The sequence below is a fragment of the Sus scrofa genome, chromosome 4 (genome assembly GCF_054392235.1).
Source record: "Sus scrofa isolate SSC_HxYL_T2T_F1_AM1 chromosome 4, Sscrofa_HxYL_maternal_Yorkshire_Landrace_v2.0, whole genome shotgun sequence".
NCBI classification, from domain to species: domain Eukaryota; kingdom Metazoa; phylum Chordata; class Mammalia; order Artiodactyla; family Suidae; genus Sus; species Sus scrofa.
In genome coordinates this window covers 20,953,035-20,978,130 of record NC_139386.1, presented here as the reverse complement: position 1 = coordinate 20,978,130, position 25,096 = coordinate 20,953,035, and the positions used below count along the sequence as shown (strand labels likewise).

The 25,096-nt window shown below is 43.3% G+C and overlaps 1 protein-coding gene and 1 long non-coding RNA gene across 5 annotated transcripts in view; both read right to left on the bottom strand.

Annotated features, from left to right (window-relative positions):
* The window catches only part of EXT1 (exostosin glycosyltransferase 1), a 290,691-nt gene that overhangs the window by 54,127 nt on the left and 211,468 nt on the right, over positions 1 to 25,096 (bottom strand). The window lies entirely within an intron of this gene.
* On the bottom strand, positions 11,994 to 15,873 carry LOC146403721 (uncharacterized). Its single transcript, XR_014843467.1, has 2 exons — positions 12,823 to 15,873; positions 11,994 to 12,164 (listed from the first exon to the last, which is right to left on the bottom strand). It is a non-coding gene; the product is annotated as an uncharacterized LOC146403721 (long non-coding RNA).

Sequence of the window (25,096 nt, the reverse complement as noted above, 5' to 3'; positions counted from 1 at the left end):
TGTTGCTGCAAAATCCTACAGGCTCTGTAGAGCTGGTGCTGAATCCCTAAATAATCATATTTTCACAGTAATTAAAAGCCAAATTCCCCAACTCCCTAAATGCTATGAGCAGCTTGAATGCCTGTGTTTTGCCCTAACACTGAACATCTCTAGGGTGAAGGAAAAGCATGAGAGAGAAGACTGAAATGTCTTAATTGCAGAAAGAGGCAGCCTTAGGATGTGGTACAAATGGCCTGAGAGGAAAAGGAAGCCGGAACTTTTGTTGGACAGCAACTCAGGAGACGCGCCCAGGGGCCCTGGCTTTAGCCCCATCCTCAAGAACTGACCACAGTGGGCCAGCCAACTGGCAGTCCAGGGAGACCCCAGGACGGCATCTTGTTGCCACAGCGATGAGTCCTTCCTGCTGAGTTTAATGGCCCTTAAGGTAAGAGGTGTGAACGAGGGAATTTCAGTTATTAAGGCATTACTTTGGCTGGAGCTGGGGACAATAGAAAAGCCATAACGAGTGTCACCCAGCAAAGACACGGTTCCATCCATCTGCCTCCTAGACTAATTTAAGGATTACAGGACCTGCCCACGACCTCAGACTTGCAAACCAAAGACCATATTGTGAGGCCAGATCGGAGCAAACTACTGCCACCTGTACCTTCAAGGCTGCTGATCCCATAGAAAATACACTGGAAGGAAAAGGGGGGGGGAGAAATATATATGTATTTAAATATCACAAAATACTTTTCAATTCTTTACATCAAAGTCTTTCCTAGAATGAGGAAGTTGACGTTTTCTAGAACAAGGAAAGCCTCTTTGCAAAAACATATACAATATACTCATGAAATATTACCTTCACATGCAGACATAACAATAATGATGACACTGAAACAACTGGCACAGTTTCTAGCACACTCCCATCCTAAGCACTTGGTACTTTACACAGAGTATCACCCTCTAAGCGTCACAATCTGAGGTTGGCACTATTGCTCCCATTTCACAACGGAGCACAGAAGCTGACAGAGGCCCAGTGACTTGCCCAGAGCTACAGAGCCAGCAGAGAAGAACAATTAACATCCAAACAGGACCTGCCTGCACCTCAAGGATGAGAACCAGCTGGGTTTCACGGGCATTTTGTACTGGCAGTTCTTGATGTTTTAAGAAGAGGCACAGATGCGATCTTTCAAAGCATTGCACACTGAAAATATTTCGGTGCTCATTCCAATTCGTAATCCGAATAAAGTACGACTAAACTTAACATATAGAATTGACATTTAAATGACTGACTTCCACGCTCTTCTTTTTTTGGTCTTTTTGTCTCTGTTAGGGCCGCTCCCACGGCATGTGGAGGTTCCCAGGCTAGGGGTCCAATTGGAGATATAGCCGAGCTGTAGCTGCCAGCCTACGCCAGAGCCACAGCAACGTGGGATCCCAGATGCATCTGCGACCTACATCACAGTTCACAGCAACGCCGGATCCTTCACCCACTGAGTGAGGCCAGGGATTGAACCTGCGTCCTTACCGATGCTAGTTGGGCTTGTTAACTGCTGAGCCACAATGGGAACTCCCCCATGTTCTTCTGATTGTTGCATTCTGCACAAGTTAATGCGTTCACAGTCTGCACCCCCCCTCTTCCTTTCTGTTCTGAGAGGGTGCTGGGCATATACGCTCTGTCATCTGAAAGCATCCTGAATGGAGAAAAACCAAGTCAAACTGCAGATCCACCCAATTTACTTGTCACTGTGAAATCTTCTAGTCGTAAATAACTGAATGATCAAATAAACAGGCACAAAACCCATCTACTTGTTCAAAACCTTCCGCTGAAGAGGCTGAGTGCAGACTCGGTAGAATAACAGTGAGGAAGAATATGTTAGCAGATACCTAATGTTTTTCAAAAAGAAAATTAAACCTACGTTTGAGAGTGATTGATCTTAAAACTTAAACTGAACTAAGATGGTTTCATGTCCTTCCTGCTACTGCTGATGTTGAAATTTGGAGGGGGTGGTGTGGTGGGAGATCCTTTTGGATGGAAATGCTAGATGAATCCTTGGAAAGCTGCACACGTTTAAGCTATCCCTCCGCCCCAAATTCACATTCAGACATCTGCATCCTCGACATAATAGCAGTAGAAAAGGAGCAGAATGAAGGCGGTGCTACCCACTTAGCCCTCAGCTCAGAGACCTGCTGGGCACCCTTTGCTAAATCTACTTGCAAGCTCATTCATAATTTACACAAGGTATCCAGGCATGGAAGCTAAGACATAAATCATTTATTGACAAAGGGACCATTTGTCATTTTAAAATAATTATGTTTCTTTAAGCAAACCGACAAATTCCATCTTCCCCAATTTACTTATTGAGCCTTACAGGCAATGTTAAGTCCTGAGTTGTGTGTGTGTGAGTGTGTGTGTTCTTCCTAGAGGAAGAACCAAAAATGGGTGTGATGCCCACATCTCCTTCAGGTGTCTTGCAGCCAAGGTGTTCTCCAAATGCTGCAAATCTGGTCATCGTTACATACACGAGGAAAAAGACATAGTCAAAGCTGGTGTTAAATCACAGATTTTAACCTGCGGACACGAGTGTGAAACCCTTCACTTCAAATTTGCAAAGCCCACACGACAGAGTGTGTGCAACCCTGATGAAAATTTAGACACTAGAGATGCAAAAGGTGTGCTCCACATGCAAACCATGCTTTAGTGTTAATTCTCTTGCTGGCAGAATAATAATGTGTAATAGAATCTCCAGGCTCAGCTGCTTTTAAAGAGGTTGGCTGGGGAGCATTAGCAGTGTGGGGCATTAGCATGCACTAAGGGTGCAGCCACCTGATGCAACCAGTAGATGGAGCACATCCACATGGCAAGTGTCCCCACTGAACTTGCCTGATCAGAAAGGAGAATAGGTCCTGCTTCCTCCTCCTCAGCTCCCAACCAGATGGGCAAAAGGATACCAAAGAGAGCAAAGGAGAACATGGCTCAGCTCTAAAAGGCATCTGATTATCTCCCTGACTTCTCTTCCGCTTCCATTACAAGATAAATAAAAGGGGTGGAGACGAGTGGAATGGGGGGTGTAGGGGGGAATCAGGGTGGGCCAGCTCAGAAGAAACCCACCTTGAATAAACTCAATAAAGCACATCAGCCAGCCAGTCACTTACTCTGGAGAGATACTTACTGAGTGCCTACTATGGGCTGGCACTTCGCCAGGCTGGACACTGGCTCTACAACAGGGGTTCAAACAGAAATGAGATGTGCTCCTAGGAGTTCTTCACCTGTCACGGGATATAGACCCTGAAGAAATGCAAAGGGTCATTTGCAGCTACACACCCTCATAGGACCTAAAGAGCAGGGGGCCTTAGCATGACTATGGAGGTCAAGACTGAGTCACGCATGCTGGTCAGGGAAGCCCTCTTTGAAGAAGCAACTTTGACGGGGCCTGAGAGCTGAAGAGAAGGCAGCTTCCTAAAGAGGGGGTGGGGAGTTGGGTCTGTCTGTGCAGAGCTCCAATAATCTGGAGCATTCCTGACATGCTCAAGGAACAAGGGAAACCAAGCCAGTCTGGGTGGTGGTGGAGGGGGAAGTGGTAGCAGAAGAAGGATGGTAAACAATACAAGCAAAGTCACTGTTCTGATAGGGCAGTGGGGTCCCTGGACGTGGTACATGCTCAAACCCTCCAGGGCAAGAACACACACAAAATTACATAATGCTTAATTTTCCAGGTGCTATTTGAAATCCCTTATGTGTATAATCTCCATTTACTTCTCAAAATAACCCTAAAAAGTAAGCACTGTTATTGTTTATTAACACCCTTCGAGATGAGGAAACGGAAGCACGAAGAGGTTCAGTGACTTGCCCACAGTCACATAGCTACTTACGTGCCATAGCCTAGATGGAACCCCTAGTCCTCTGAATCAGAGGGGCATCCTCTCAGCTTCTATAAGAATTCTCAGAAGCATCATTTTATTATGATGATTCTGTATGACTATGTATATTTTGATATGAGCATGATAAGTTTGGTTTTTTGGGGTTTTTTTTTTTTTTTTTTTTGGTTTGGGTGGCAGAGACATAGGGCCCAAATAAGAAATCTACAATTTGGCAATGAATATAAGGCCAGACAGACTTATCCTATCCTGGTAATCAAGCACAATTGTGTACCCCAAGTCCTGCCAGATGCCAGCTTCCTCTCGAGTCTGGGTTCTGTACCCAGGCTCCCCAAAGGGCTGTAAATCAGTGGCGTTGGACAGCTCCACAAAGTTTCAAACAGATGTTCATCCTGTGCTTACTCGCCCAGGCTCCAGATGGCTCCGGGTCCCGGCTCCTTCCTCCCGCAGGCCCTCAAATCATACTTCAGACATGTCAAGAATGCAGGCTGAGGAAGGAGGATGAAAGACGTGGACCTGCTGGGGTTCTTTAAGAAGGTCTGTAGCATCCGGCAGTATTTCATATACCCATGGAAGGAGCGCAAAGCCAAATCAGCATAAATCACTGCCAGCCTTTACTACCTGGATACAATTTTCCAGAAGATGAAGTTGTCATACGTGTGGCGGAAAAAGTTTCTGCTGCCAGTCAGCCAGGGCCTGCACCAATTTATTCCAACCTCTTCCACTGGCAACCAGTTGCAGAGGATTTTGCTACACTGACACAATAGCAAGACAATTCCATACCTACCCATCCCCTCAAAAGGGAGGAGTAATGCTGAAAATATGCCACCATTCCACCAAAATGTTGAAAAAGGAAAAAAAAAAAAAAAATCCGTAAGGACATGTTTCAAACCTAAAGCAAGACCATAAAACCTGTTTTAAACAATTCCATTCTTTCCCAGTCCAAGGAACAGGTTTACATATTTTTCTTCTCCCCAAATTACAAGCATCCTTGACATGATCAAGTAATTGGTGCACACGAACGCAGAGGACAGCGCTGTGGGTTTTCTTTGGGGCCGTCTGCAGAGGTTTCCTACTTCCCTCTCTCTTCTCCAAGGATACAAGGACCTTTCAAAAGACAAGAAGCTGGGGGTTCTTTTATAATTTTCATGCCTCTAGCATTCACTATTTGTCTGCATAAAAGATGAACTGCCATGACGAAAGCCCAAACGGACATCTGAGAGCCAGAATGAACGGCCTGAGAGGTGCTGGCACTTCTCTGTCCCACGCAAGCCTTTGCTGAGTCCCGCTGGAATCCCTTGTCCATTTCACTTCCTATTTCTCTGCCTTTTCCTGGAGCCCAGGAGGCTCAAATCAAACCTCGCTTTATCCACAAGCAGTGATAAAGAGGAGCCTATCAGATCATTTTCCCTTCAGTGGTATCTAGGCTTTGTGATTACGGAGCAAGAAAAATATCTAATGGCCTTACTCAGAAATGACTTCCTTTTGTCTTGTTCGTTAGGAAAACTTCCTCTATTTCTTTCATCCCTTTTGGACCCTAGGAGGACGGAGTATGAAATACCCATTGTTCCCTATCTACCACAGTCTACAGACAGAGATAATTATAGGTAAGGTTATTTATTTCTGACTGTCAAAATGCACAGCAAGGCTTGCAGGGAGCAGGTATTCGAAATGCAGCCTATCTAGGGCTGATGGCATTAATCGTATAAATCGTGTAAATAACCAGGTGCCTGTACACACCGAATGTCTAGAAATGCATTTGGGCTGACAAATGTTTACACTGAGTTATATTGCTTTAATTTACCCTCAGTGGGAGGGGGCGTGGGCAGAAGGGGTGGGCCATGTCACATTAATAAAGGAAGGGGGTGTTGCAGCTTTTCATTCCGTACAAGTTTCCCTTCCTTATATAAATCCCAAATGTCCCCAAAGTTAAGTCGTTTAAAACTGACAACTAAAAACATGGTATTCAATTATAAATAAAATATACTTTTCATTTAAGTAGTGACGCTATGGCACAGACGGCTGATGAAAAAACGGGGGACCAGGGAGGTTCGGTCATTGTTCAAGGTCATACAACGGGTGAGGATCACACTGGCCAGGATCCGTCCAGCTCCAGAGCTCAAAATTAACTGCTACCGAGGGCCACGGCTTTGCCTAACTAGCCAACTATGTACCAAATATTTACCCAATGGAGGGAACGCTATCAATCCTACTGCCCCTTAGAAATAACCAGAGGTGGCTGGTGCTCAGGGAAGCCAACTTTCAGGTATAAGGGGTAATCATTTATTCAAAACCCGGCTTTCAATCAACATTACATAAACCCATATTCTTATCCGTTGTTGGGGGGGGGTTATTTCTCAATAGTACATGATTAGCCATTCTTGGAAATGATTCTGCGGGCTGGCAGAAGTTTTTTGTGGGTCGGTAGATCTTTCTGAGACTATTTCTAGGCTGTATGAATCTGTGTCTAGGAATTTGTTTCCGTGGCCTTCCAAGACATGAAGTGCATTTTTGCTTTGTTCACAGATAACTTTTTTCTTACTACTTGGCAATGAAACCGCTTCTGAAAATACAAATGACCCTGAAAATGTCCCAAGGGCATTCAGTTTACTTTCCTTACCTCGAATCCACTCCTCTTTTAAAAAGAAACCTTGGGGAAATTTATAGGCCAGAAAGATGGGTGGAAAAAATGATGTTATTTAAATGCAAAATCATTCCATTGCTCTGTGTGTGTGTGTGTGTGTGCGCGCGCGCATGTGCGCACACGCGTGCGCACGTGCACACGATGGGAGAGAAGGAGGAAAGTTGAAACGGGAAGTGGGGGGTGTTGAGGAAAATGTCCATCTCCATGGGAGATTCAATTTGGTGGCTCCATGGAGACAAACCAATTAGTATGGATTGTCAAGGTGTTTTGTATGAGTTGGCTACCTGCCCATTAAGAATTGGAATGGGATTAACTAGCTCATTCCAAACACTCCACCAGACAGCAAAGGGTCATATGATAATGACTTTCAGTCACCAACACCATGGCTGGCTGGATGGAAGGCTTGGAGTTTTACCTTTAACACTCTTCAGAGACCCTCCCTCAAACCTACCCACTTCCTGTAAACATATCTTTTTCTTTTCTTTTTTTTCCCTTCCCCGCCTGGCTTCAATTTTTTAAAAAGCTCTTTGCTAATTGGGCGGCGGTATGTTCATTTGAACATAAACACACTATTAACCAATCAACCCCGTAATAACCAATTTGTCAGCTCTACCATATCTATTTGCTGGCCTCCTCTACCGACAATCTTCAAAGCCCCGTGGTGAAACACACAACCACCCACTTGCAAGTTTAATTCTACCTGAGGTTCTAGAACCAGTCCATCTCTGAGAGAGAAGCCCAGAGAAGCTTGGGCTCAATAGCCAAGGATTCAGCATATAACCAATGCCATTAGCCCTTTTAAGTATTTGTCTCTACTTCCTATAATGGGACTTTTCTGTCTTTCAGAAACCAAGTCCATACTTAATCTTCCAGGCTCAGGAACTTGGCTCCAAGGACCACCACTAGCCAGCAGCACCTCTGCCCACGCCCTTCTCTAGGCAAATAAGTTGCTCTCCCTAGACCAGGTCTAGGGAGAACCACCTCATAGAAGATGGCCCACGGTGGATTTCAGCCCAAGCATATGAGGCATCCCTGTGGGTTCAAACGCTAGAGGACTGCTGCATCCTTCCCTGCATCCCTTTCCCCTCTGCGGAGCTACCCAGCCCCTTTGGCATGGGTGGGACTGGTCCCCACTCCTAGCCTTAGAGGCAGCATGTGATAGAAGCATAAGCCATCAGCACATCAGCACATCCCTGGGCCACAATTTTTTAGGTATGGTGCTAGGAATCATTTAAGCCAATGTAGCTGCTTCCTCTGGTCAACTTTTAGTCGATGATGAGAGTCAATCGATAGAGGTAGGAAGAAAGTATGTATATCCTTCCACACATCCTCATTACCAAGTGGTCTCTTACAATGAAAACATGTTTCAGAGCAAATCCTAGAGTCCTGCCAACATACACCCTAGCCCAAGAAGCAGGGCCTGACACCAGTGTCAGACTGCATTAACGCTGATGGGAGATAGGCCAGCACCCTCCCAACAGCTTTGCTCCTAGACTTCTTCCACTTCACCTGCCCTGGGGCCGGCAGGTCCTCCAAGGTGCCAAGGGCCTGCCAAAAATCTCACTTTTTGCACAACTCTGTGTTCCCTGATGTGTGAGTTCTACCTGGCAGGCTGGACCTCCTGCCAGCATCCGCAGGCCGCCACCCCAGTGCGTAAATCTTTTCTCCAGGCCCTGTGCCTTCCGTCTGCTCTGTGAACCCAGCAACCTGTCCATGCCTGGCTCCACATCCAGAACAATGGGCAAGAACTTAAGAAAAGGGATGCAAGCTGCCAATCCACAGCCTTCCAACAGAAATTCTAGGAGGTGAAGAGCCTGGGTCTTGCCCATAAACAGCAGCTTGTCTCTTCAACCCAGAGGATGGGAAGGACGAGCCATCGGATCATCCCCGAGTCAGGGCTTGGCTAAGAGCAGCTCAGGGCCCAGAGTGGAGGATCCTTGGAGACAGTCTGATCTTGAGTGTATGATGAAGTCAATCACCAGAAATGTTGGCAATTCTCTGAAACATATACCCCCTCATAAACCATGTCTGGAAATTAAAATAAAACAAACTTAGTTTTATTTCTTCCCCCACCCCCTGGAAATATTGGCCCTGACTGAAGGACAGCACAGCAGGGAATGATGTCTATTTTCAAAATAATGTTTCATTTTATGATATCCTTATCTCCCTATCAAACGTAAATACCACCAGTATATAGGTTTCTGATTTTAAAATAATCCCATTTGATCAAGTTACATTTTAAGGACTACTGTTTGGAAAAAGAAGGTAAAGTTTAAATAATTTTGTCATAAATATTCTCTTTTCCCTCACAGTATTATATAAATCTAAGTTATATATATATATAAAAAAATTGTATAATTTTTCTCCTTGAAATAAGGTTATACTAGGAGAATAGTTCTTTGAATAATATCATTCTGAGGAAATCAAATCAAATATAATAATCCTTTAGACTATGAACTAATTTTTCAAGATCGAGGAGAAACTCATTTACTATGGGATATAAAGCAAGGAAATAGTATGAGGTGGCACTGGTACCCCTCTTCTAAGAAGCAATGCCCCCCAATCTTAAGCCTTAAAACTACTGATTTCAAATGAGAATATCATTTCTGTACTTTTAAGGCTGTTTCTCTTATTTTAAAAGAAAATCAAGTTTAGGAAATGAAAGACTTTCATTTAAAGATGACCCAACTATGCCTAAATTATTTCTGTGATGGCTCACCTTGCTTAACAAGTAAGCAAAACTAAAAGTGATTAGTTGTGATAACATAGCATATCTCTCAAAGCTCAGGGTAAAACGGGATGCACCGCCTTATTAACAGTCCATCCTGGAGCCCTAATCTTCCCCTATGATTGTCGAGTGTGGCTCCCTGTGCCTGGGATGTCTGAGAATTGCTACGCCTGCACATCTGCTCACATCCAGTGTTTGCTGTCAGTCTGCTCTTTGCTAGGGACTCTTCTAGATAGAGGAGACATAACAGTGTCCTCCGGGAGCTGACAATCAGTGTAACAAGTGGGCATCACACAGAAGGAGGAAGGAGAGGCCTGACGTGGATACTTAAATCTTGGGTACATCACATGCACCTGGCCCAACAGTCTAGGTGGCTCTGCCAACAGTGAGTCCATAACTGTGGACACATGTGATCTACAACCTATCTTTTAACTCCACTTTTTTTTTTTTTTTGTCTTTTTAGGGTGGCACCCAGGCTAGGGGTCATTCCGGAGATACAGATGCCAGCCTATGCTACAGCCATAGCAACGCCAGATCCGAGCCTCATCTGCGACCTATATCACCACTCACGGCAACAATGAATCCTTAACCCACTCAGCAGAACCAGGGATTGAACTCGTGTTCTCATAGACACTACACAAGTTCGTTACTGCTGAGCCACGACAAGACCTCCTTTAACTCTACGTTTATCCTCCTGTCATGTAAGCTGCTCCGGAGTGCTGCCTCTGCCTACTGCAAGTGCTAGGAAATACAGAAACCAACCTCCCACCCCACAAAGCACCAGATCACTGAAATTAGACACTATGTATGTCATTCCCTTTTGTGTCCAGCATCCACCTTAGGACCCAGAGGGTCCACCAGAAGAGCTTCATTTAAAAAAAAAAAAAAAAAAAAAAGTGAATGAAGGAACAAGAAGAATCTACTTCAATGATCCAATTAGAAAAGTCAACGTTTAGTATTAAGTGCAGTATTTACAGGAGTGCTATTCTACGAAAGGCGAAAGCAACAGAAGAGGAAGAAAAGGAAAAGGACAGATACTGATTAATTTCATACTTTAAGACCTGAACTCCAGCTTCAGCCTTTTGATGGTATGTTTATGGGCACAACCTGCATCTTACAGGAAAGTATTACCTCATTTGTCCTCCTTTCGCTGTAACGGGATCCCCATATGGTTTCCTGACATAATCGAAAAAGAATCAATTCTATAGTACTTTATTTCACAGTACAGTTATTCGGAAAGTCTGGGCCCTTCGGAGCATGTCCCTCTAACAATTAACTCCAAGGTAGGGATGTAGGTCCCCTGCCTTCTGCATAAATGCATACACTGGAATCCTCTGGCACCCAGGATGAGGATAAGATCAAGTGACAGGAGAGCTCGTCCATCCTTCAGAAGGCTCAGTGAGAAGCTCTTGTCCCCAGCTCCAGCTCCATGAGGGGCTTTCACACACATCTGTTTTGGCTCAGACCCCAGAGATGTCTCCAATCTAATTAACCAATTAATTTGCAAATATATTCTAATGTATTCAAGGAAGAGTTTCTTGAGTGTTAAATTATTTGACAGTGAACCCTATGCAGTACACAGTGGTAGGACCCCCCTCAAGTACCACAGGTTACCGCCACGCAAGAAGGACTAGCCTACTGTCTGGTCCACGCATATTTCTGTCCCCTAATGAGAAAATGAGCTGGCATTTCCTCCATCCTGATCAGCCTGCATACACTTTGGTGAAGCACTGCTAAATGCAATGGGGGGGGGTGCCTTCCATGGGACCCTTGCAGAGGGGGTCTGGGGTGGGTATGGCTGCCCTGGGGCCAGGAAATTGGGAGGAAGAGGATAATATGGATAATGTGTTTATCTTAATCTGTTTTCCCAGGGTGGGAGACAGGAAGTTTAAGTTATAGGAAAAATACACTCTGTCATACTGGGAATTACTAACTGTTGTTACTTTGCATGCAGAACTCTGTTCTATAACAAAGCAGCCACAGCAGGTAACATTGTTTACCTAGACAATCAAGTTGTAATTTACTGAACTTGTGGATTAAAAAAAAAAAAAAAAGATGTTCCTAATTGCTACATTGCGACATTTTATTCTGCTCAATGACTGTATAACTACAGATAAGAATTGAGAAGAAAGCTATCAAATGTTACCAGGATTACCTAATTTACAAAATGAAGACTATCTCAATGCACATTTTGTTACCTAAAAATACGGAGGGTGGATTTTAATATGTTTACCATGAGATGTTTGGATAGCTGCTAATTGCACAGCATTACAAGAAAAGCTGAGTTGTTGTTGTTGTTGGTATTTTATTCAAAGGATAATTATTTTTAATATTAGCAATATGGAAAAGAAATGGCAAAATCATGCCATGCAGCTTGGCATCTAATTTATATACTATAAATTCCTCTATTCACTCAATTTCTAAGATCTCTAAACACATGCAAATCAAATCAACTCCTTTGAGTTGAGAGAAAAACTCCAAGGAAATATAGGTCCAGTTTAAGGTTGAGGAAGCCAAGATGGAGTTTTAGGTAAAAGATTCTGAATTTTCTACAAGGATTAGGGAGAAGTTAAGAGAGCGTTTTACAGTTCTTAGAGTAATTACTTCAGGTGGTGAGTTCAGAACAGTTACCTAAAAGAGACATCTAGGAACACAAAAGTCTTTTTGAAGGTAAAACTGTAATTTCCCCTGAAGTCAGGAAGTAAGGAACTGGAAAAAAAAAAAAAATAGCAAGCACAGTTAGGACCATATTGAACTCTCTTTTGTAAGAAGAAAACTAATGTAGTTTCTATAGAAATTCGTGCATGCCAATAGGATCAGACTGATTTTTGACCTTTGTACAGATAAACGGCTCATCGATACAGTCGACTTAAATGCACAGCATGAAAGTTGAGGGTTAAGTTTCATTTGGGGCAAAATTAGGACTTAAACCTGGGAGCAGAACTTCGGTACTTGCCATGGGCCTTTACATGGATGAAATCATGAGCCCCTGCAACTGCCGCCCTGCAGCACCCCCTGAGCAGAGCTCGGGGTGGAGATCAGGAGTGATGCACGCTTTTGCTCTGGGAAAACTGGAAGAACAGGTCTTCAGAGAGTCAGATATTTTTAGAAGATTTTAGGTGCCCAATTCTTGCATATCCTCATATCTAGAAAAACACTAAAATCCTTCATGGTGATGTCTGCTCCTTGTGACCATAGTAACCTTCAAGAGCAACAAACTTTTGAAAAATGTGTGCATAGCTGCATGCACCTACCCCTCACCTTTATCATATACACTAATATTATTTCCCCCTGCCTCTTTGGGGTGGTATTTCACAGTTGTCTGCGAATGCAGGCACCACCAAGCTTGAGAGCTGGTCATCCTGCAGGCTGTGAAACCTCAGGATACTGGCCCCATAGCTGAGGTGCATATGAAAGGAATGATTTCAGAGAGCCCAGATCTCTTTTGTTCTTGCTACCTGCCCTTTGTTGCAAAAACTCCTATATATCCTAGCTCCCCCTTCTCCTCCTCCTCGGAAAATTTCTCAGGGATACCTGAGATGCTGTCTCCCAGGCTTAAGTCCTATATTTGCCACAAATAAAACTTAACTCTCAACTTTCAGGTGGTGCATTTTTAAAAAGTCGAGACTACTCAGAAGAGATTCAGTTGGGATTTCGGATTTGCATGTCTGGTTTGCTTGTTTAGGATGCCACCAAAATATAACACACCCCGGAGACCATCTTCCTACATCCTGAAATGGCACAGAAGAAGGTTACAAGTGGCACAGAGAAAGTTACAAGTGGCCTGGGAGGATTTCTCAGGTATCTCCTTTGCCCAAGACACCTTAATCCTCTTCACCCTTGTCAACCTGAACTTTGGCATTAGTTTAAGTGTAAATCAGTAGGTGAGTACATTTGGATAGAATGATCCAGCTTGTGAGAAATTCCTAACTTTTAAATAACCGTGTCTTTTTAACATAGAAATGAGCAGAGATACAAAATGGTTTTTGTAGAGTGTTGAATAATGCGTGATTATGACTGGATCCATACTGCCGAATTTTTTTGACAATTTCATTTTTCAATGCTATTGGCACCATCACCTTAAAATAAGAACTCTATCCTTTATTCCCCAGTTATCCTGGGCAATTAGCTGAATGAGCTATCGTATAGCCCCACCAACTGATCTGCTCTCCCACTTTCATGTCCATAAAAACAGAGGCAACCCTTCACTGACAACGTGGAACTTCAAAAGGTCTCTCATCCCAATGGCTTCCAATACTGACAACCACAGAAACTTATAAATACACTCCTTCTCCATCATCCTCAGTAGCAGTTCCTTCACAGATTCGGGTGACTGCATTTTAAAAATTACTTTACCCCATTTTTAACATTGCTTTATTTCCTGAATTCCTTTTTTCCAATAGTCCGTTAGGAGATCTGACGGTAGGGTCAGCCAGCTGTTCTCCTTTGTACATACAGAAGCTGCAAGAGGGAAAATGTGTCAACTGCAGCTTGTGGGGAAAGGCTGTTAAGATGTTGGTCGGGTTTTCCATGCATGAGACATCTAAAAACCTTTGTCAGCAGGAGTGGTTGTACCCTTTCCTATGCTTTGATTGGAGGCTGGGAATCAGATTCCTAGGATGATTGGCAAAAGTCAGGGAACGAAGGAAGAAGAAGCCTCAGTATCTGGCCCTGCCAGCCTCTTACGTCTCAAGCCACAGCTGTGATTTCAGAGCCCTGACTGCTAATTCCACATGCATAACTGTTTTAGGCAGTGTTCCAACTGTGTTCTAGTAACTTGCCAGGGTCATCATTTTATTGGCTATATTTCCATGATGCTTAAGTGAGCAAAACAATCAGTGGTTAAGTCTTGCCTTTCGGGGAGAGGAATTGAGGAGAGGAGGAAAACAGGATAGGGAAGAATACAGTGGGAAATTGAGAAACAGGGGACTCCAGGTTTCCTGCTCAGTAAATGCCCTCTGGCCCTTCCTCCCACACAGCAGAGAGCAGTAGCCTTGGGCTTGGCTACTGCAGGTGGAATCCAGCCCTACAATGGAACCTCTCAGGCAGTGAGAAGGGCAACCGACTAGCATAAAGAGAGATGTTAAAGACTATAAGCACCTGCCTGAGGCTTCCTTTGGAACAGAAACAATTATAAATGCATGCAACAAGTATTCTGAGCACCAATTGGTGCAGGCACTGTGCCCAATGCCCACCAAGCAGAGATGAATACTCCTGCGTTGGCCTTAGAGGAGTTAAGAGTCTAACCATCTACCTGTTAATCAAACAGCAACAACAAAGGGTGATAAGTACTATTGCAGGAAGTGTACTCAGCACAACAGGTACAATGAAACAGGGAAGCAGCTAATTCCTGGGATGGGGTGGGGGTTGCACCCAGAGAAAGCGATATTTGAATTTTAAAGGATAATAGGATTTTTCAGGACAGAGGCAGGAAGAATATGCACCTGGAAGGCAGGAGTGTGAAAACAGCACAGGATAGGTAAGACCTTTGTAACAGAAAGGGCAGAAGCAACGTTTATCTCAGAAACATTCAAATTCATTTGCAGAGATGCTGGGCCCTAGACCTACAGCCTAGGGATGTATTTATAAAAATGCTTTTTAAAAATGTCCCCCACAGATGGCCCAATGGGACATTTCAAGAAATACACCCCATAACGCCTCACGAGAGTTTGGATGGTTTGCCATTTTGTAACCAATCCGGACCCTAGGGGGCCTTCCCAGGACAGACCCCTCCCCCATAGCCTCTGCTTTACCAGCTTTGGTAACAGTATCTGATGTACATTTCCTGAGTTGTTTCATAGATGCTAAAACCCACCACCACATGGAAGAAGTTAACTACTTGAAGACTATGAGCAAGTAGCCCCCAGGCCTCCTGGAGCCTAAAGACTGATGATATTAACTCCATGACACCACCCTGTTACTTCACCATCTGTCAGAGAGCATGAGCTGGTCATATACCTGATGCTCCCCTCCTTCATTTTGCCTTTAAAAATGCTTTCCTGAAACCCATTGAGATGTTCACGTGCTTTTGCATGAGTTGCCCTGGACACCTCGTGCCTGCCATAAACACTGCATTTTCCTTCACCTCAACCCAGTGTCAGCAGATTGGCTTGACGGCACTTGAGAGAGAGGATCCATGTTTGGTTCGGTAACAATTTCTTTTTCTCTCTCTCTCTCTTTTTTTTTTTTCTTTTTCGGGCTGCACCTGTGGCATATGGACGTTCCCAAGCTAGGGGTCAAATAGAAGCTGCAGCTTCCAGGCTCTGCCCCAGCCACAGCCACCCTGGATCCTTAAACCACTGAGTGAGGCCAGGGATCAAACCTGCATCCTCACAGACACTATGTCAGGTTCTTAACCCACTGAGCCACAATGGGCTCAGTAACAATTTCTTAAAAAGAATTTTCCATCTGCTAATAGAAGTAAGGGCCTAGGGTACATAAGAAGAAGAATGAAGAATGTGGATCATGTTACTGTGCAAACGACTCAACATTTGGAACTTTCTTTCTGAGTCTTTTCCCTGACACAGAATCCAACAGGTGATAAAGGACTAAACACCACTGCAGAATTAAACAATTACTTTTCATCAGTAATCCTGGAGATGCCTTTATCTGTCTGTCATTCATTCCGCAGCCAACAACTATTTTATTGATCACGTAGTAAGTCCCAGGCACTGGTCTGAGGTATTACAGCTACAGCAATAAAGAACAGCAACAGAAACTAAAGAAATGGTACAAGCAAACATTCACAGAGAAGGGAGCTTCTAGGCAGAGGGAAAGATGATGACATTGAAAAAAAGATAACTACCCAGCCAGTCCAGAGTCCATTTTCTATATATAGAGGCTCTGCAAGTGCCCCAAACTAGCCAAGGCCCCGGGTATGTCGCAGAGGCTTGCTTTAACCAGCCCTAATGACCGAGTGGACAGAAGACCATGGATCTTAATTACAGAGGCTCTTTTGTGTCTTATTCTGCTTTTAGTTGCTTCCCCATTGCCCAGAGCAGACTTCAGTGTTTGCAATCACCCGAGGCCAGTGCAGCTAAACTGGAGAGGCCTTTGCTGGCTTCACAGGGGAAGGTCCTTGAACTCAAGAGGAACTAGATATAGGGCCTCAAAGTTGTTCCCACTGCCCCGAGCAAAGCCCCTGGGGGAGCACTGTCAACACAAAACCTCCACAGGACGCAGAGGGCCTCGTTGGTCACATTCTAGAAAACCAAGGCTTGTTGTTCTCCCTGAAGCACAATGAGGACGGCTAAGCTGAGGTGAGAAAAAAATAATTAGGTCCCAAGTCTGCCGTAAAACATTTTTTGCGGGATTTTGTTCTTGAGGTGGAAAACGGTTCCCACAAGGTCTATTTTTAACCATTTTATTTTAAAGAGATCAGAAAGCCTCATCGTGATGAAATTTCTCAGTGGGAAATTTTACAGTAAAGCGGCTTAAATCCAGCCCCACGATGACAAAGCAGAGGAAATGGGTGAAGGCACTACATCTGCGGAAGCACCCTCACCCTTAAATCAGGGGCATGGCGCAGGGGCCTCGGAAACAATATGGGGCTACGTTTTGCTTCTCATCCAGTTTGGTTACTGGAATATGGAAGCCAGGCTGAATCTCCTGTTTTCAGAAAGGAGTAGTTCCATAATCACCTTTTTCTTTTAAACTACAAGTTAACGGTTCCTGCCCAAATGAGGCAAAATTGACATTTCAAGTAACTGATGACAGTTTGGTTATCATGAAGTGAGGTCATGATCCCTGGTGACTTAATCGTGTGGTGCCCATCAACCTATTAAAAGAAACAAATATTCAACCTATTAACCAGAATCCGATTTCCTATCAGAGACACAGAAACATAGTTAAGGAGTGTGATTCTCCCAACTATATTCTTCACTAAAATCAAATCAAAAGAGAAATCCACGGGAAACCAATCACATCCTGCATTCGTTCACCAAATATTCCGACTGTGTGCCAGGCACTTGAGGTGCATCTTTGAAAATAAACTCTTGCCTGTATGAAGTCTTTGTTCTAACTGAAGATAGGCAAGTGGCTTGTGATTGAGTTGGAAGTCTCTCAAAAGGTTAATTGAGGAGCATCAGGGAAGGGGAAATAGGATTTTTAAAACAATTACTGGAGTTCCCTGGTGGCTTAGCAGGTTAAGGATTCAGCATTATCGCTGCTGTGGCTTGGGTCACTGCTGCGGAGCAGGTTTGATCCTTAGCTGGGGAACTTTCCTATGTCATGGGTGTGGTCAATAAATAAATAAAGGAATTACTATAGACAGAAAAATCCATTGTTCTAAATGCTATTGGCTCAGAGCCTTCCCATCCTCTCATAATCATACAAGTGCAGGTTTAAAAGTCTTTCGACGATTTCATTCTAGAACCAGAGAATTATGAACAGGCACTACAGGATGGTAAGGGTGGATGCCAGTCAGCTTGGCTAAGCTGTGCTGCAGCAACAAATGCCCCAGCATCTAGATTAATGGCTCTCAACAAGATGGCCCGCGTGGGTCGGCTGAGGGCTTTGAACCACATCCTCACGATGGAAACCAGGCTGATGCCTCAGACGCCGCTACTGCCTTCAGGTGAAGAGGAACAGAGACAATGGCAGACCCCCTCGATGGCTCTCAAAGCTTTTCCTCACAAGTAGCACAGGTGACCTGAGCTCACATTTCATTGGCTAAAACAGCACAGTTGCAGGTCAACAAGGCAAGAAAATATTACCCCACAGGCAGGAGTGGCCAACAAAACAATCTATGATGGGTTGGTCCGAGTGTAGGCGACTACCCAGAAAGATGTAGAAAATATTTCCAAACCTTCAATTTTCCCAAACTTGTGATTACTATTAAATGGTGACCAGATCTTCTAGAAGGAAATAACTCCCTTTCACATTGTAATTCTTCACCAGACCCAAAGCACACAGGATATAGAATGAAACAAAAACAGAGCCCTGAGAAGCTGGAAGAGAATAATTTTTCCTTTTGTGGTTAGATGTCCAACGATTTCTTTACCCCCTCAATCATTCCTTTCCACATGAAGGAAAAGGAACTCAAGAAATTACAGTGTGGAAGACTGCATTTTACTTTGCAGCTAGTAAATTCTCCCTGAGATCCATGTGATACCCTATACTGCCCTGTGGAAGGAGATAGGGCTGGGGTAGCACCAACCTCTTGAATTTTCATCCTGCAGCAATTAAATGGAATTATAACACTGGAAAGACATACCTTAGCAATTTCAAAGGGCATCTGAAAGCCTTCTAGTTTCTTAGCAACCTGCTGAGAAATAAACTTTGGTATTCAGCCACACTGGTTCATACCCAGCATTAAAATTTTTGACAACTAATTTCAGTTTCCATAAGGCTTGGTAATGGTGATACTACGATACTAAAGAAACCTAAGAAGTTTTGGGTTCCCCCCTGCCTTTTTTTTTTTTTAACTCTTTGAAAGTGAGAATGAGCAAGTATAAGAGCATGTACCACCTAGAGCTAAGGAATACTTCATGATTTTTCCTAAGAAACACAAAGGAGAACTAGAAACAGTTCCGTTCTATATCTGGTCACTTCTGAAAAGATGTGGTCCCAAAAACTATCTGGGTTGATAATCTTCTAGCTACTTTGGAAAAAGAGAGGTTACCACTTATTTTAAAAATCATGAATTTCCATTGTGGCTCAGTGGAAATGAATCTGACTAGTATCCATAAGGACTCAGGTTCGATCCCTGGCCTTGCTTAGTGAGTTCAGGATCTAGTGTTGCCGTGAGCTGTGGTGTAGGTCGCAGATGTGGCTCAGATCTGGCATTGTTGTGGCTGTGACGTAGGCTGGTGGCTACAGCTCTGATTCGACCCCTAGCCTGGGAACCTCCACATGACGCGGGTGTGGCCCTAAAAAAGACAGGGAAAAAAAAAAAACCATAAGCCATATAGATGCTCATTGGACAATTCTTGCAACTACTCTACATGATGGAAAATTAATAAATGTTAATTTATAAATAAAGTGTTGAGGGGAGAAATTGTATGTAGGTTCAGCCTGAATCAGCTTTTGAACTCCAAGAGCAAACATTCTCTTCATGGAACCACAAATGAAATTGCTTTGTTACATAGGACTTTGATAATACTATGCTATGAGCAAGTTTGGCCACATGCACATAGTCACAAAGTATGCAGCCAGCCAGCCAAAGAGCATTTGAAGTCACAACATGTACTAAGAACCATGCTTAACTTTTCTAGGTTCCTTTGCCAAAAGTCAACATGCCCAGCTACCAAATCAAGGAATGGCCAATTCACCAAAGATAGCATACTGAATGAACAATTTCCTGCATTCACCAAATTTCTAAACAACATGTTTCTTTAAGCTACTTATGGAGTTTGCAGCAGTTTTGACATGATGGGATGGGGTGAACTCAAAAACTTTAGATTTCTGAAGTTACTAATAAGTTTCCATCTTGTCTTCATAGCATTAAAGGAATGGTCAATTCACCAAAAGCTACAGATAGTTTAGTTTTCTTGTGGCTGTGTAAGGTCTAGAAAATATATTCCATTGTTAGCAACCATTATTAATAATGACCTGGTAAAAAAAAAAAGTGCTTTTTAAAATATGGTTTTGTTTTTACTTATATGCGAGACTTTTTGCTTGTTGGTTATATTGACATTTTAACCTGTTTATGAATTTTTTACCTTATGAAAGTTTCCAAGTTTTGGATCTTTCTTGTTTTGAATTAGGTGAGGTGTTCAGGAATATATCTTCCTTATAAAATATAACTACTTATAAAATATAGCTACTAAATTAAATTAAATGCAGATTACTAGAATGCACACTCAACAAGGACAAGAATATTATGTCTAGTTCAAGGGTAGTAAACTATGGGTCATATGTTATCTGTTTTTATAAATCAAGTTTCATTAGAACACAGCTAATCATTGTTTATATGCTATATGGCTACTCTGCATAAAAAAATTTAACAGAGTTGAAATAAGAATGGTAAGGGCTGTAAAGCCTAAATATTTACTATCTGGTACTTCAAAGAAAAAGTTTGCAATTACTAGTTTATCACTGTATCCATAGTTCCTGGAGCAATGCCTGGCTAGTTTGGGGGTTCCATAAATAGTACTTGAAGGAATCAATGAACAACTCTGTTTTTTGTTGTTGTTGTTGTTGTTGTTGTTGTTGCTATTTCTTGGGCCGCTCCCGCAGCATATGGAGGTTCCTAGGGGTTGAATCGGAGCTGTAGCCACAGGCCCACGCCAGAGCCACAGCAACGCGGGATCCGAGCTGCGTCTGCAACCTACACCACAGCTCACAGCAACGCCGGATCGCCAACCCACTGAGCAAGGGCAGGGACCAAACCTGCAACCTCATGGTTCCTAGTCGGATTCGTTAACCACTGCGCCACAACGGGAACTCCGACTCTGGTTTTTAATATAGGCTGGCCAGCTCCTACCACTCATTTCAGTGTTTACTGTCTCACAACCTCATGGGCTGGTGAGGGATGTTGGTTCTTCACGGTGACACGGAAGTTAAGTGGGATGAGTCAGCTGGTAGAGCAAACCACGTTTGTGGTTCCAGGACAGAGGCCAACCCCAATGCAGAGGAACGGTTTGTAGCAATGTAGAAACAAACCCACATTTCTGCAAAGACTATATTGGGGAACTCCAAACACAACTCATCTGGCTGGTCTCTAAGAACCCAAGTCACTGCATGTCATTAAAAAAAGAAAAGAAAATGTAGGTTGGCCAATATTTCTTTCCCCTTCTGAAGGTTGGCAGTGATTTTTGTGGTTGAAGTGATGAGCAGCCCTAACAAGAAGGAAACCACAAAACCACGCCCAGTGCTTCTCCCAAACTAGTTGTTGCTGCACACACAAAAAATACATGTCTTCTTCAAGAGATTCGCTGGAATTGTCCTGGCATAAAGTAGCTTCCCCAAATGTTATTCTGATGAGGAATATTATTAAGAAATCAAGCAGTGATAAATCTAGTGGGAATTTTTTTTTTGCCAGTTAAAAAATTGAGGATGAAGTTGTGTACTTACCTCAAGATCAAAGCCTATTAAGGAAACTGTTACCAGACCAAACCTAGTGAGTTGGATTTTTTTTTTTTTTTTTTTTTTGTCTTTTTAAGGCTGCACCCATGGCATATGGAAGTTCCCAGGCTAGGGGTGGAATTGCAGCTGGCCTATGCCACAGCCACAGCCACAGCAACTTTAGATCCAAGCCACATCTGCTACCTACACCACACTTCGAGGCAATGCCAGATCTTTAATCCACTGAGCAAGGCCAGAGATGAAACCTGCATCCTCATGGATGCTAGTCAGATTTGTTTCTGCTGAGCCTCAACAGGAACTCCAAGTTGGATTTTTATTGTTGTTATTCAGTTTATTTGCTTGTTTGATTGTTGGGGGGAGGAGAGAAGTGATGGCTAGCAGGCTGCTTTAATTTCCTAGTGTCTTAATATCACTGCTATTAAGACCTTCCATCCCAATCAATACTCAGTTCTACCAATTCCCAATTCACCTCAGTGAAATACCCACAGTAGAAAAAGAACATGGACCATTACTTTGCAGCTTTAGATGGGCTGTAATTCTGCTCATTCCCTCAAAAGCAGAATTACTCAATCAGTCCTTTGTGCCTATCAATGTGCTAGGTGCTCTGGGTATAAAAATACCATATGGCATCATGTTATATTTGTTTAAAAAGGTTTTGCTGTCTGAGAGAAAGAAAGGCCTAAGCCCATGAAATATCAAGGACTAAAAAAAGAAATAAAGCAACGAAGATAAAAACAATAATCAGTGAAGGGTTCTAACCCAGGTAACCTACTCCAAAGGTATGCGTGTTGTCTTCAATTACAACTTTTTTTTTTTCAAGGGGGTCTAGTCATGTAATTTTTAATGTTCCCTTTAAGTACTAGAACATTTAAAAGTGACTCGGGGTACCCAGAATTGGGGGGGTGGGGGGAATCAACTCAAGGCTTCATTTCTTTGACGTCATCTCCTGGTCAGCTTCTACTTTCTTTATAAATTTCTTTTTGGCCTTTGTGCTGCAACTCCTGAGATTACAACTCACTTCCAAATAATTCCAGAAACTGCTCTTCACTAGACAGTGCTTATCCTCATTGCCCCTGGATGGTGCTCCCAGTGAAAGCAGCAATAAAAGCTCATCGAATCCATCACGGCCATGAAACAACCACTGGCAATTCTGGAGCTAATGCTTGAGTCAATTCCGGCTCTCCTCTAAAGGCACTTCCATCGATACTACTTCTCTTTCTAGCCTTCTGAGATCCCTTGTTACCTTGATAGTACACAACCAGATAAACCCAAACTAGAGCTCTCCTCAGGAAATAACCCTAGCTAAGCAATGGTTGCAATGGTGTGCACCCTGGAGAGGTCTTTTGGAGGGTAAGGAGCTATGCAAGTGGCTTTGTGTGGCTGTCTTTTCAAAGACCACAGACCAGCTGGAGTCTAGGCCAGATGTCACTTTAACAGCATTAGCAGGTAAACTGCAGTCACACTTGAATGTACATTTAAAATTTTGAATTATCCAGGGTAGTTTCTCTGTAAGAAGACATCAAAGTTTTCATGCCATAAAAGTGCAAATCTGCTTCTGTCTTCCCATCTGTGAGCTTTTCAGCCTCTCAACCAGCTTGGGAGAAGCACTGGGGATTGGGAGGGGGTTGGAGGGAGGGAGGAAGTCTTTGCTCTGTGCCGTCAAAGAGACTCAGCAGCCTTTCTGCTCATAGAAGCGGAGGTTAATAAGTGACTCTAATTGAAAAATGGCCATATACGTGAAACAGGATTCTGCTCTGAAAATTCCTTCAATCTATTAAAGCATGAAGAGAACAAAACTAAATATTATCATACCTTCTTCTCTCTTTTCCATCCCATTCCTTGGCACCCATTACTCCATACTAGGCAGTAGAAAGACAGAGAGGAGTCTCTGTCTGTGGGAAGAATGAAATCATCTGCAAGTGAGGTTTGCCCCTGGCAGAGGTGGATGAGTGTTTTTCTTAGATGCAATCATCAAGGCCAGATGTACAAGAGAGAGTCAGCTGCACACCACCTGTATTAAGTATATCTGTATGCTGGTACTTTGGGCATCTGGGACCTTGTGGACACTGAAGAGACTGCCCCTCTGGGAGCTTGCTAATTTCTAGAGACAGTAAACTAATCAGCCCCAAACCCACACCTCTGACCCCATCCTCTATTAGGCTCTGACACTCCATGCCACTATTCCCTTGCCCTAATCACTCCTGGGACAGATACCAGCCAATTGGTAGCCTCTGTGGTCCTCAGTTGGCTAAAATCATTCAAATTTGCCAATCCTAAACCTGTTTACTCAGACCCACCCCTTCCTTCCTACCAAAACCACCACCAAAAAAACTCTAGTCTGGGTTTGTTCCTTGTTCCCTCGGTCTCCTAACTCACTCCGCCAGGGCTTCCCCACGTGGTCCTGAATGGCATGGCACGGCCCCTCCCCTTGGGAATCATCAATAACAAGCTATCTTTTCAATAGCTGTCATCTCCAGATCTGCTGGCCTCACCATGCTTGCATCATAATAAAACCTGCACCTTAAAACACCAGCCGAGGATGAACAGCCACTAATTATGGTAAACATACACAGCCAACTCACAAATACATCATGCTTCAAAATTACGAATGTGTCTTTAATGTATAACAGTTTGCACACTTTCCTTAACAGCATGCTGGAAACAGCCCCGCCTGCAAACTCTCCTCTCTTCTCTCTACAGCACTGACGTGAAACCACCTGAATGCCACTAACACCTAAATATTCACCTGCTGGGTTGCTTTATAAAACAAGCACTTAGGAGAGGTGTTTCTTGGGGAAGGGGGGAGGCGTGGAACCAAGCTGTATGCTGTAGGATGAATAAAAAACTTGCCATTACATCCATTCTTCTCTCCAGCTTTCCCTAGTACCAACATGGCTCAATTTCCCTTGATTAGCACAAGGATTTGGATTCACTTTTCAAAATGTGCTAATCAGCTTTAGCTTAAATGGATCGAAATGCAACCCCGAAGTGACTTCTCAGTTAATACTGGGTCTGCTGGGTTTTTTTCCCCTCTTGAGTGCTACATTAGAGATGAGTCTCGAAACACAGCTACAAAGAGGTGTTTATTTTGAAAGCTACCAGAACACTATCGAAGTACAGAAAATGGTGTCAAGGTATAGCCTTCGCATCAATATACTCTTTAGACGGAAGAGTTAGCTGATATAATGACCCCCTTCTAACTCATTCCCATACAGACAGCATTATCTACTGAAGAACAAACCAAATAAATCAACACTCATCTTAAATGCATTCCTACCATGTGCTGTGTATACGTGTCAAAGTAAATATTTTAAGTAAATATTAAAAGATGGGAACTTGCCTAGAGATTTACATGTAAATTAAACAGCAAAATCCAATGACTCTATTAAGTGTTTTCTAATCTCTAAAATCTAAAGTTGTCCTAACAATATTGATTTTAATATTGGTGGTGGCAGTAAAGGGAACCCTAGAATAGTTTGGTTTTTTTTTTTTTTTAATGAGAAAGAACAAAGAAAAAAAAAATCTAGACTATAAACTCTGAGATACAGTTATGAAGACATATCAGTGCCTCCTCTCATAGGATCAAAAGGATGACGTACCAGGAAGAGAAAAAAAATACATTTTGGCTCAAAACATAGTGCTGGAACTCTCCTTTTTTTTTTGGCTGGGCCCGAGGCATGCAAAAGTTCCAGGGTCAGGGATCGAACCCGCGCCACAGCAGAGACCAGAGCCTCTCCAGTGACAACACCAGATCCTTAACTTGCTGCGTCTCAGGAGGGTTCTAAGTGCTGGAATTCTTGGCAAGACTCTTACCCCACCCAACTTGTCTCATCAAG